The 12555-nt window shown below is 44.5% G+C and overlaps 1 protein-coding gene across 1 annotated transcript in view; it reads left to right on the top strand.

Annotated features, from left to right (window-relative positions):
• The window catches only part of lrfn2b (leucine rich repeat and fibronectin type III domain containing 2b), a 50009-nt gene that overhangs the window by 11892 nt on the left and 25562 nt on the right, over positions 1 to 12555 (top strand). Inside the window, exon 2 of the mRNA XM_047021287.1 lies at positions 8206 to 8326. The gene's annotated coding sequence lies outside the window, so the exon portion shown is untranslated. The remainder of the gene's footprint in view (positions 1 to 8205; positions 8327 to 12555) is intronic.

The raw sequence follows: 12555 nt of genomic DNA, 5'->3' as shown, positions 1-12555 counted from the left end.
AGGTTTTTTTTCCAGTTTGTGTCGTGTGTTGTCATCTAAAGGTTGCTGGATGTGTGTCAACTCAACACCCAGCTGTCTCGTGAAGTGCAGCCTGGTTCTGCAACTCAGTCACACTGGGGAGAGTCCCCCGTGCCTTGCTCTCTGGGTCGCAGCCCACCATTTTGAACTCGAGGCTCAAACGACTTCCCCGTTCCTTGTGTAGCTGTGTAAACTGATCTCCTGCCTGTTCTTAGTGTGGTGGGCTGTGCATAAGATGGATGCCAAAAAGCAGGCTCCAGATGATGGTGAGACCGAGTTATAGAGACCTGCTGCTAGTGTGCACGAGGACTTGGACTTAAGGAGAACCAAGCTTGCTATAAGCTTTGAAGTAGGCTAATGAGACCACATGACTTTACACTCACATGGACACCTTTTCTCAGTGGGAGGGGGGAGTACAACAATAGCAGGAAACACAAAACCTATAGAAACAGAGAGAGCTAAAGAGCAGGATAAACAGAGAGAGAGAGACACAGACAGACAGACAGACAGACAGACAGACAGACAGACAGACAGACAGACAGACAGACAGACAGACAGACAGACAGACAGACAGACAGACAGACAGACAGACAGACAGACAGACAGACAGACAGAGACAATGAGCGAATGATGCAGAGAAGGGGGAGGCTCACTTTGGAAACTAAAATTGCTGACATCTCCTTATTCTCACTTCAGTATAAAATATATCAAAATATTAAAGATTTTCCACTTCAGACTATATAGAAATATCACAACACATAAAACCCTCTGGAAAACAACTAACTCATCATATTTCTCAACCTTTGCTGTATCATCAGTTCATAGTTTTCCCAGATTACCTTTCTGTTCCTCTCCTTATCTGTGCATGTTTACTGTTTTTCTGACCTTGTACTGTATTACGCCCCAGTGTTGGAGATGAATGCCCTGTGGGGTCACACAGCAACACACAGCAGGGCAAGGAAGGAACCCAAACAAGACAGCCCTGACAAGTGGCTCTCCTTGTGGGTTAGAGAGACAAGAGAAGATGGATGCTGAGATAAAGCTCCCAGTGGCTCCACCATCACCACCTTGGAACATCCATCATAGGGCGTGTGTGTTCATGTGTGTTTGCATATGTACTGGATGTACAGAAAAGGCACACAAACACACAGGCATGTTTGTCTTTGCGCTGATGCTTTCAACTTCACCTATTTGCGCACAAGCGAGCGTGCTCATCCACCGTATTTGCTCGCGCTACAGTCAGTGCCAGAGACTATTCGTATGCAATCCGAGGGTTCTCTGTTATTGCGCCTTCAGCATATATATCCTTTCAAAATCCCTGTATGATCCCTTACCTAGCCTTGCCAAAGAGTGTCGGCATCTGTGGTGACTCACACTCATGCATACAGGTATTGATTTGGAGTGAAAGCGAGATGATTAGAAAGGCACCGGCGCTGCTGTATGTGCTGACACCCCTGGTGCAGTCTTGGCACTCCCCAGTGAGCTGCTCCAGTAGCTGGTTAGTCCCTCAGTGCAGAGGGAGGGTGCAGGGAGGACGCAGCCTGTGGAGAGGCGATGCGGTGGGCGTGCAAGGCCTTGGATTTATCCTAGCTAATCAGATCAACTTGGCATGAAAGACAAATAGCCCTCAGGCATTACTGTGCTTAGCCTACTTAATTGAAGAAATCTCACTGTTACAGGTACATTTGGAGCAGAAGGGGGAAAAGGCCTCATATTAAAGCCTATGAGACAGATATTATGTACTTATTAGTAACAGGCGCATAATTCTACCCTGGAGCATTTTAGCGTAGCATTTTATTGGAGGGTACAAAAAGAAAATGTATCCTGGAATGAAAAGTTTTGATACATTAAGATGATTGCATTTTATGTAGGGTATGTAATCCTGGATTCTATACTGAATACGATATAATTTTATTGCTTAAGCAGTGAGGTACAGCGACAGTATCAATAATCATAGCAGATTTTATTACAGTTCTAAATGAACTATAATGTCTTATTGGCTGAAACCAAGAGCTTCAATTACAGTGTGTTATCTCTCTACACTCCATGATATGTGAGGATTGCAAATAATGTGCCATGCCTTCCCAGTGAGAAAAAAACTTTCCTCAATTGCAGTTGGTTTATTTCGCCCTGTCAGTCCAAAATGGCTGCTTTTAGGTATGGAGTCTTTACGGAAACCATTATTAGGTTGTGGCTATGCCTGCTGGCGATAATTCATTTTCATTAGTTTTAAATGTAATGTGTGCCTTCAGGTATTCATTACGTGCAGCCATGGCCAATGGAACTTGACAGCCTGAGCACACAGGCCAAGTGGTAATCGTTTCCCGTTTCCCCTCTAAGTGTTTATGTCCAATCGAACCGGACAACAATAGTCACAACATCCCCTTGGTGCATCCTGATCTGAGTGTGTCAATGAGAAGCAGGGACTTGTGGGAGCAGACTTTGCACATTGCACATTTGCACAAAGCCCTCTGTTTTGTTCTGGTTTGCTTCATTTAGGCCTTCATTCCGTGCCCTGCCTTTTGACAAAAGTTAATTTGGGCCTGTCAGGATTGATAAAACCTAAGGCCTCCTCAATGACCATGTCATGAGAATAGTAAGAGCCAAAAAGACACACAGTGGAAACCTGAATAAGTGCAGAGTTCTCCAAGTGTTCCTGGAGCCTGGTACAGTGGAAGAACCATGAGTGTCACTTCTTATCACCCAAAGAGCATGTTGGATGTGCAGTCATTCATATCAGTAGGGTCCTTATGCCTGGGACTGTCAAGAGTTGGAAACATTTTGAGAAGGGACCTAGTCCCTAACAAGCATTCATCCGAGACTAAAGAGAGGATGGAGGTTTGTTATTAGATGTGCCTGTTGCCGCTTGTTGCAGAGGAAACTCTTGCTTTTGGTGAATGGTAATGTTTTTATTATGTTTGATTCTTTTGTTAGATTCATTAATCAGTTATTAACTCTTTGGTTACAGCTTGAAATCTCAGTGAGTTCTGTTTTCACACAGAACAGACTGAACTGCTCTTCCATTCTCACCTATGCCTCATAATGCCTAAGATGTGATAGACATTTTAAAAAGAGGTCTGCATTGATTTTGCATATAAACATGCCAAAGCAAGACAGACAAGCCTTTGAAGCGATGTTTGGAGTTGACAGGCAGAGTTGAGGTGTCTCTGCTGTGGCAGCTGTGTCACCTCACCTGAGTGACTGTTGGACAGTCCCGTCAACAGGAAGTCATACAGATGTTTATTCATGCTCCAGCTAAAAGGCCTAAATATAGCAGGACATGAAAACTGCTGAAAGCACAATGGCATTTCAAGGAAACAAAAGTGAAGTGGCAAATGAAAAATGAAGTGCTTTCAGGGATACAGTCAGAGTTATGCTACATTTTTTCCTTACGTAAAGAAATTATTGTGGCTCATTCTGTGCATTAATCTTTACTGTAATGTTTCATTGTATTTTTTGCGATGCGTATTGATGAGAAAGCGAAATCTCAGAGACATTTTGTCGGTCCACAAAGCTCAAAGGTAAATACACATTTTAGAAGAGCTGTCAAAGAAGATCATTATGAGGTGAAAAATGCAGTGCGGCCCCTGTGGGACTGAGATGGTTGACTTTCATGAGTTTCACAAGGTAATAAAACTAGAAATCTTTGTCAGTTTGTCAGCTCATGTTCTGTGGTTAATCCGTCACATACGTGCTAACAGCCATCATTCCAAATAGTTGCAAATGAGTTCTTCATTATAATTTATCGCAAAAAACAGCGAAGCCACGAGGCTAGAATGAAGGAGTTCTTTTCCACTCTTTCAATTTTTTATTCCACTTTTTTTTTCTTTTTATCTCTCTCTCCCTCCCTCTTCTATTTTTCCCCAAAACCAAGCTGCTGGTTCTTTTCAAAGCTAAAGGGGTGCTGAATCTGCACCACATTGTAAGACTCTTCTTTCAATTTGCTTCACCTAGTAATTTTGTAACTGTCAGACACCGAGCTGAGTGCTTCAGGAGTTGCTGGATTTGGGAGCTTAAACTCAGAGTCGGACACTTTCAGCCAAATAATCAAGAGTCCTCTGGCATCTTGGGGTTTAGGGTGATGATTTGGGGAGGGGCAGGGCCACAGCAGCCTCTAATGACTAATGACTTAGAGGAGGGAGAGACAGCAGCAGACCCATGTGCTGGCACAAGCATGTTAATCCCTAGCTGAGTTGTGTGTGCGTGTGTGTGTGTGTGTTTGTGTGTGGCTTTGGCTGGACCTGGTGAATGGGCAGCACAGCCACAGACGTACATGACCTAAGTAGGCAGGCAGCAAGGCAGGGATTGGGGTCACATCAACCCCAAACAGAACCAGTCCATCTTCCTACTACCACACAGCTTGGATTAACTTTGAGGAGTTGAACCAGCATGCTTATAAAACTCATGTTTTTTTAGGGAAAGGTGCATTTTGGGGGATTTTAATACTTGGTCAGTCACAGTTTTGATAAGTAAAGTGTGGGTAAATGAAAACTGACGCCAACGGATCTCATAGTCATTGTGCAGTACGGTTTTATTTCAAGTTATTTTTTAAGGCTTTAATTTTAAAATGAGCATCTCCCCTCTGAATTTATGTGAAACATTCTTTATGTTATGTGTACATATGTGCAGTACTGCAGCTGTGGTTCCAGCAAATTATGTCTGACATTGTAGAGGGCCAAATGACCACTCAAAGCTGTGGACCTTTTAATTGCTGCAGACAGCTTTGTGTGATTGCCCTCTCCCTACTAGACCCAGTGATTTCATACTGGTGTTTGTTTGACAGGTGTCAGGAATGGAGGAAGGGGTGTCCGCTGTGTGTGCGATGCCTGCAAGTATTCATCCAGTGATGCATAAAAAGTAATAAAATCCATTATTTATGCTCTCCAGAAACATCAAAAAGGTTTTCTTGGCTGTGCGTCACAGCACGCTGATTGTATTCATGAGAGCGATGAGATGTGAAGCTTCATAATCAGAGGCGCAATACTCCCTAAGGCCCTCCTCCGACCCCCTCAGTTAACCCCTCTCTACCCCCTGGGAAGGTGTTTCTGGGATATTCTGAAAAACAAAACTTTCCCATTGTCTCCTTCTATCAGTGTACTTTGTATATGAAACACAATTGTTAACAAAAGGGGAGTTGCTTTTGCAAACAACACAATCTACAGATTTCAGCGGTTTGTCGAATCATCAGATGCGGTTTGTTCATGTTGCCGTTCAAACATCCTTTATCCAAACCATCTCAATGTTTGATGTCTAGCCTACTTTTCTTTTTATGGTCAACCTCACCGGTCCATTTAGATCAGTCTCAGTGGTATCTGCTGCTTGTCACAATGTCCCAGCCTGATTCTGTCTGTTACGACTGCAGCCCAACAAGCCTCTGAACAAGCCTCTGTCATGAGTAACGCTTCTAGCCTTGGGCCAGTAAGGCCACTAACACGTGCTATGTTGACAGGGGACCTCATTAGAAGGGTGTGTCCTATCGAACGGCTTCCATCATGGTGTGAAGTGAAACACCTGCTCCCCTGCCTAAGCTGTCTAAGTCCAGCTGATTCTCTCCAGCGGGAGGCCAGAGCGCACCGGATGCTTTGTCTCTAAGATCCTGCCTGGCTTCCCTTGTTATGGCATGTGAGAGGGAAGGGGGCGGGGCCACGATGGAGGATGGTTTTCACTGCGGACATTTTCGACGCCTTTGGCGTGTCTAACAGCACAACATGGAGTGGGGGAGCGACGAGAGAGAGAGGGACCATGATAGAGAGTGAGAGAAAGAGAGAATGAGAGACTATGTGCGTCTCTGCTCTAATGCAGATTATGCCCCCTCACTCTCAACTGTACACGACTGATTAGGACTGGCAGCACTTTAGTTCCTTCTGCTCAAACACTGTGTAACGCCAATATTGGGTGCACTCATTCAATTGCGGCTAATGCATTTGTTTGCTATGCTTATGCCACAGTGGGCATGAAGTAATGCGTTTAGCATAAGAACACGAGGGGCCCAATCTGACGTGTTATATCGCCTCCTCCTCTCAGTACTGTGCTGTTCACGCCACCGCCAGCCCCAAGATGGGGCAGGAGAGGGGAGGGAGGAAGAGCGTGCCGCTGTGCTCGACACGATCGGGCTGGTGTGTGTGAGGTTCTCCGCTCCGTGTGCCGGTGCGTGACCGAGTTTGTCAGTGCTGCACGTCTGCCTAACGCTTCAGGTCCCAGCTCCTTAACAGGAACAAGAAACCTGCACACAAATGAGAACACACGAGGTCAGCACCCATGTGCCAAAGAGGTGATCAAAGTGGTGTGGTTGGAATTGAAAACCGCAAGACCTCTATTCCCTGATGGCGGTAGCAGTTTCTGATTACGAAGGGCTTTACTAGGCACAGGCGTTCATCAATAATTCACATGTCATTTGCATGTGCAGTGGAGGGCTATCACCTGACCATGAAAGGGTTAACCCCTCTGACTAGCTGCACATTTAGTGGCACTTTGCAAAGGTTATTTTACCTCTCCGTATTTAACCAGACAATTAGCGTGAGCTGAGGAATTGGGGATTGTTTACCAAAAACCAAGCAGTAATTGTCTCTTGTGATCACTGCAGCACCATCCATTCATGCTTTGTTATTCAGAGCACACCTTTTGAATGCCATGCAGTGCAATCCAGAGTATCGGCACTTCAGTGCAAATCAAAGCAGCTCTTCTGCCTATTTATATTTGTCTTTCCCTTCCCCCCTCTCTGGCCTTGCAAATGCTTTCAAACGACATCATACATCTGCAGTACTGTCTCCAAGTAGTGAAAATGATGTACACAGGCGAATGCATTTCATTTCTCAATGGACCATAAAAAACAGATGCATTAGATGGCACAAAGACGTTGTACTCACGCGGTTGTGGGCCCCCTACCGCCTAAGCTGTTATTTAAGGCCAGTTGAGCCAGATGCAAAGTAATCAAAAGTCGGACAGATTTATGCAAAATGTATGCGCTGCACATATTTTTCCTGCAAGGCCATGAGAATGTTTTTTTTTATACAATTCAGCAGCAGATGCAGAAAAGTGCCAAATCATTTCCTGGAAAATATTGTGTTTCTTGTGCAGGTGTGTCCCTAGGGATTGTAACAAGTCTTCATAACCTAATACTGCACACCCAGTAACCCCAATCTATTGACAATCAAATAAACAATAAAGTGGATATCTTAATTCATGCTTAACTTGTAACAATACTTGTTTTCCTTGTTTCCAAAAAAACAGTTCTCAGATCTTGCCCATCATTTTATCCTGTGCGAACAAAGCAGCACGTAATAGGCAGTAAGGTTTAGTAAAGTGAAGCCCCTCCATCACATTATCTTCCTTGTAATCCCGACATCAAGATGGTAACATTATCACGCAGTGTTGAATGGCCCTGTGTTCTCTTTAAAAGCACTCCATCACTTGCATCTTTGCTACTGGGCTTTTCTACTGGAGTCTCACAGAGCGTGTCTTCTATCTAAGCAGAGTGCAACAGAAGAAGACTGACGACATGTATTCTGTGTTTGGGTCTTACTGAAGCTCTCCCAGAGAAACATTTGAATGGACCCTGAAGCGATGACCAGACCTGTCAGTCAGCATATGTTTGGATGTTACATGACACGACCCTGGAAGGGGGCACGTGATTAAAAATGTCTCAATGGCAGCAAGGTGTTTAAATGTGACACTGAAGACTGCACACTTGGGATTGGGATCCCTGCAACAATTATAGAGAGGGACTAAATTGGGTTCAGGGTAACCATGGATGGATAGATGGATGGATATGTTAAAAGAGGGGGAGCATAAATGGTCAAAGCGTGGAAGTGGGCGTAATGGTAATTGGACCTTATCTATGAGGGAAGAGGAGAGTGTGAAAGACCGCAAGCTCTCCTTGAGTTTCACAGATTGTGATGTCAGCAGATGAAATGAGATACGGCATGTGCAGTGTAATTGTGTTGGCTCTTCCCCAAGGGAGGGATAGCATATCGAGGTAATGAATTGCAATGGATGAAGCCTCATGGGGTCTACCGGTCATGTGAGCACCATAATGTGTGTGTGTGTGTAGTGTGTGTATGTGTGTGTGGGTGTATATACAGTATATATATATATATACACCACACACATATATAGTGTTGAATGTTGTATTTTGTTGAGTGGGAAATGGATTTTAAATAACATGTTTGTTATTTGTTTTTCTTTTAGGCAAATGCACAGCCAGATGAAATATGATATCTGTACATCCCTCAAAAGAAAGAGTAGTGGCCAAGCGTTACCAGGCAGAAAGAGGAGAGCGAGACGGAGCACCTGTCACACTGACAGAGAGGTGAGCTCTTCTTGTTAAATACACATTCATTTCCCTTCCCCAGTTCGGTGGTCATATAATTTACATGTGACGAAAGAAAGCTTGCTTTCACAGAAGTCCAAAAGAAAGCATCTCTTTGTTCAATTCCTTCCGTATGAATAATGGTTGTTGGATGTTGGCCCATGATAAATTTAGAATCCTTAATGAAGGCAGTAGTGTGAGGTGTACCGGGGGTCACACAGGCTGAATGAGTTGCTCTGCCCTCTGGAAGAGAGACCTTCATGTCGACCTCCCAGTCAGCTAGCACGCTAGCTACAGCTCAGCGCCAATGGCGCTAATGCTTCCTGCTAGTACTGATGTCAACTCCTCCTTCCCTGGAGACCCTCAGCGTAACCTCTTCCCCAGACTGCTCCTGAGAGGACAGCAGGGGTGCTAAACAGTCTGAATTCTCCCTCCAGAGCGGTGTCACTCATTACAGACAGACACCTGTCCTGTGGCTTGCACTATCTCATTAGTCCAAGCAGGGGGTGGAAGGGTCAGACAAAGAGACAGCCTCTTCTTACTTCTAATCATTGGACAGTGATTCTGTGTGGGTTTGATTGCTTTTCACTAAGGGAGACGTGTCCACCATGTTGAGCAACCTAGTTCGGCCATAGGATGAGCCCAGCTGTCACCATCAAGCAGGCATCTATCTTTCTTTTCTTATCCAAGGTTGATGGTTCCCTGCGGTTTCCCAGGCTGTCTCTTAGGACTTGGAGATTGATTTGGTAAAGCGCCCTAAACGCAGTAATCGCCATCTGCATTGAATAACAAATGGACGATTGCAGATGCCACACGTCGCTCCATATGTATGAGCACTGAGGCTGGGTACTAATGTGTTTGTCTGATAGCGCTCCGAGGTAGTTCTCTTCCATACGGGCCACATCTGTGTTATGGTTGTGCACAGCCTCTGAAAGACAGCAAGACAGGGATGTTTACAAAGCCAAACATAACTTGTGTTCAAGCCTAGAGCCCAGAGCTCTTTCTCCAGCTCCCACTAATCTGGATGGCTGTTTGTGGCCAGGACTCCCAGGAGGTCTGCTACAGACCAGTGCCTTATCTGCTTTAAACCTTGACTCCCTCCCTATCCTCCACCATTTTAGAAAATAAAAGAGGAAGCAGCACACTGAGCTGAATTACAGACCTGACCACTTTCCAGACAGGACAGTGAGCTTGGGGAAATTAAGGTCTACTGATAGTTTGTCCTGTGCTTTATCACACACGGTTATCAGTCTTTAGAATTGTTATTCCTCTATTTGCAGCTTGTTATTGCCTGTTGTTAGAGCACACAAAGCAACCACACTCTGACACCAGAAAACTGCCAGGTTTTGCAATTGATTTGCACTGGCTCAATGTTTGAGCAATTTCAGTGTCCCAGCTACTTGGTGTGGCACAGCTAGATAAAAGGTTTCAATATTAAGAAATCCCCAGAACATAACAGAAATCCATTTAAATACGTTTCTTAGACAGCTCAACCCAGAGCAATCTACATGTTACAGATTACTTTTCTAGGTACAGAACTGCAATCTTATTTTCTCTCCTTTCGTAAGATCTCTATGACTTATATTTGAGTTCTGTGCATAAATCTACTGTGTTGGATGAAACAAGGCTGCCAAGTCACTCAATTCTCTGTCCCTCAGCTCAGAATGATGCACATTAAAGCCTCATCATGGCATCAGCTCAGGTCCGCTCCACACCAAGCCAACAATAGTCAACCACCAGCCCCCGGAACCTCCACACCAGCCCCTCCATTGGACTGTTTCACTCACGACCCAGCTGACTCACCCTGCCATTGGCTGGTCAACCACCAGTCACCCGCCCACAAACAACATGACGTTGGCAAGCGGGCCAACAATGTGCTGTGAGCCTAGGTGTGGATATCGCTGTGTTGCTGAAAGTGTCCAGCCATCTGCCACTGCATATGGAGACACTCCAAGCCTTGGACAACAACCCACAGAGCTCAGGAACTAGTTGTGGCAGTGTAGTTTGGCTGATGGTATAGACTCCTGTGTATTGTCTCTCAGTGCTGTGTGTTCTTCAGACAGAACAGGACACAAAGGCCCTGTGTATCATTGCTTTGATACAGCATGTACTGTTGTTTGTTTGATTGCCTATAAAATGCTGATGCCGTCCCAAAGGGCCGAAAAGCTGATTCAAGTGCTTTCTGCACTTTACTACAAAACAACTATCTGCCAAATAATTATCAGAAGTTAAAGCAATGCCTGTGTTTTAGAAGAGGACTCCTCAGTGGACTAACATCTCATACTTCTGGGACAGAACATCAAATATACACTGACAGGACTGACCTGGGGAAGTGGGAAGCCGTTGTGTTCAGTGCGGCTGTTTGTATATTGCATTAAAAAAGCAGGATAGGAGCTTGTCTTCAAAGGCAGGCAAGTTTTTTTCTTGGTTGCTGCACATCATTAAGTCCTTAACGAAAGATAGCTGTTAAAAGGTCCCACCTGCTAAGGGACACAAAGAGGAGTGGAGGCACAAGCAGGAACGGCTAATTAGCTCTCGAGAACGTGGCAACACTTGCTGATGTGTGTTCCTATCTAAGGAGCATCTTGTTCTCTGTGCAAAATGAAGAACCGCTAAGAGGCATGGAACAAGCATGAGGGTTGTACATGACCTATCCTCTATAGTGCTTCGTCGAGTGTCTTCTGTCCCGTCGTTTAACAGGTGTTAGCGCTGTCACAGGTGAAGGGGGAATCAAAAGGGATTAGCATTGATTGGCTAAGTGTGACCTACTGCTACTGTGACTGACCACGACCACTATGTCTTAGTAGAAAAGAGCTCTAGTACTCACATTCAGTAAGTATTGTGCTTGGCCTGTACAATACTGTCATGTAATTACAGTGAGGGTTATGAGTAATGGCAGCTACGTAACTAAATGTAACATTTCATAACATAGTGAATTTACATGCATCATGTGATTTAATGGGAGTCTATCTCATCACAGCCAGTCAGTGCCAGATAGAAATCTGGTTGCCATGGTGCCTTGCACTGTAGAAGAGGTAAAACGATCAAGCTCTGACCTCTTTACTTGGTCTGTGTCGTGACACACACATGTTATTGATGAGAAGATTACAGTGATGGCTCCCCATCAGAGGCACATCTCGTTGTACTGTATTTGCCTTATTCATACATCTATACACATGCTTGATTGCTCCTAAATCCTTTAAGCTCTTTTGCTTGTCGTGGATCATGCCTGCAGCTCAATTGTCAAAGCCTTAATAGTTTATTTCTATGTTCTAACCCTATATAATGTCCTTCTGTTATTAGAGTCGGTGTTCCTCTCAGCAGTGTGTGGAGTCATAGTAACAGTCTGTAATTGTACACAAATGTTGTTGGACTGTTCTTATACTGTCTCTTCTCACTGGAAACGAGTCCACTTTACCCTAACTCGTTTTATCTTTGGAAATTAGACTCATTGGAACAATTTAGTTTTGCTGATGGATTTATATAAACTGGTAAATTAAATTGTTGCACTGGTTGCAAAAATAACTGGCCCCTCTTCTGCTTACTCAGCCCACTGTAAACCACTTTACAGCCTCATAAAAGTTCATAAATGAGTAAATATTTAGAATCCAATACTCTGAAATGAGTTGGCCACATCCCTGTTTGAGAACAGGAGTCTTCCAGAGACGAATAGCAGGCTATAAATTTGAATGAATGAACTTGGATCCCATTTTGGCAGGGCTGAGTGTGCAAAGTGCAAAGTAGTGAAATCTCTTGCACCGAGATCTTGTAGCTTACGGCATGTATGCAGCTTGTGTTTTCTGGTTGTCTCCCGGAAAAAGAGGTCTTTGGGAGTGCACCATGGCTGACACCAGGTTACTGACTGGTCACAGTATTGTAAGACCTCATTACTCAGACTCATGCAGGAGGTGGAGAAGATGAAAGGGGAGTCAATGTCAAGGAGCTCTTGATCTTACCCTCAGCATGTTAATACAGGAAATCAGTGTGGTGCCGCGTCTGCTGTTGCTGTTGTTGATTTCTGAGGTTGTATTTCCGAGTTGAGATGTTTTATTCATTTCCTGGTGTGTTTATTAAGTTAATGAAAGTAGCGAAGGGGATTGAACCCATCATGTTTTATGGATCAAAGACACAATGAGGTCTGTGCTTCTTTGGCTGACTGTTTTTTTCTACCAATTAGCCGAGTCTCTGACAGTCTCATGGTTCTTTCTCTGTGTGATGTCCCGCAGGCT

This window comes from Hypomesus transpacificus, chromosome 6, assembly GCF_021917145.1.
Source record: "Hypomesus transpacificus isolate Combined female chromosome 6, fHypTra1, whole genome shotgun sequence".
Classification (NCBI taxonomy): domain Eukaryota; kingdom Metazoa; phylum Chordata; class Actinopteri; order Osmeriformes; family Osmeridae; genus Hypomesus; species Hypomesus transpacificus.
The sequence above is the reverse complement of the archived record's forward strand: the minus strand, read 5'-3'. Positions and strand labels throughout refer to the sequence as shown.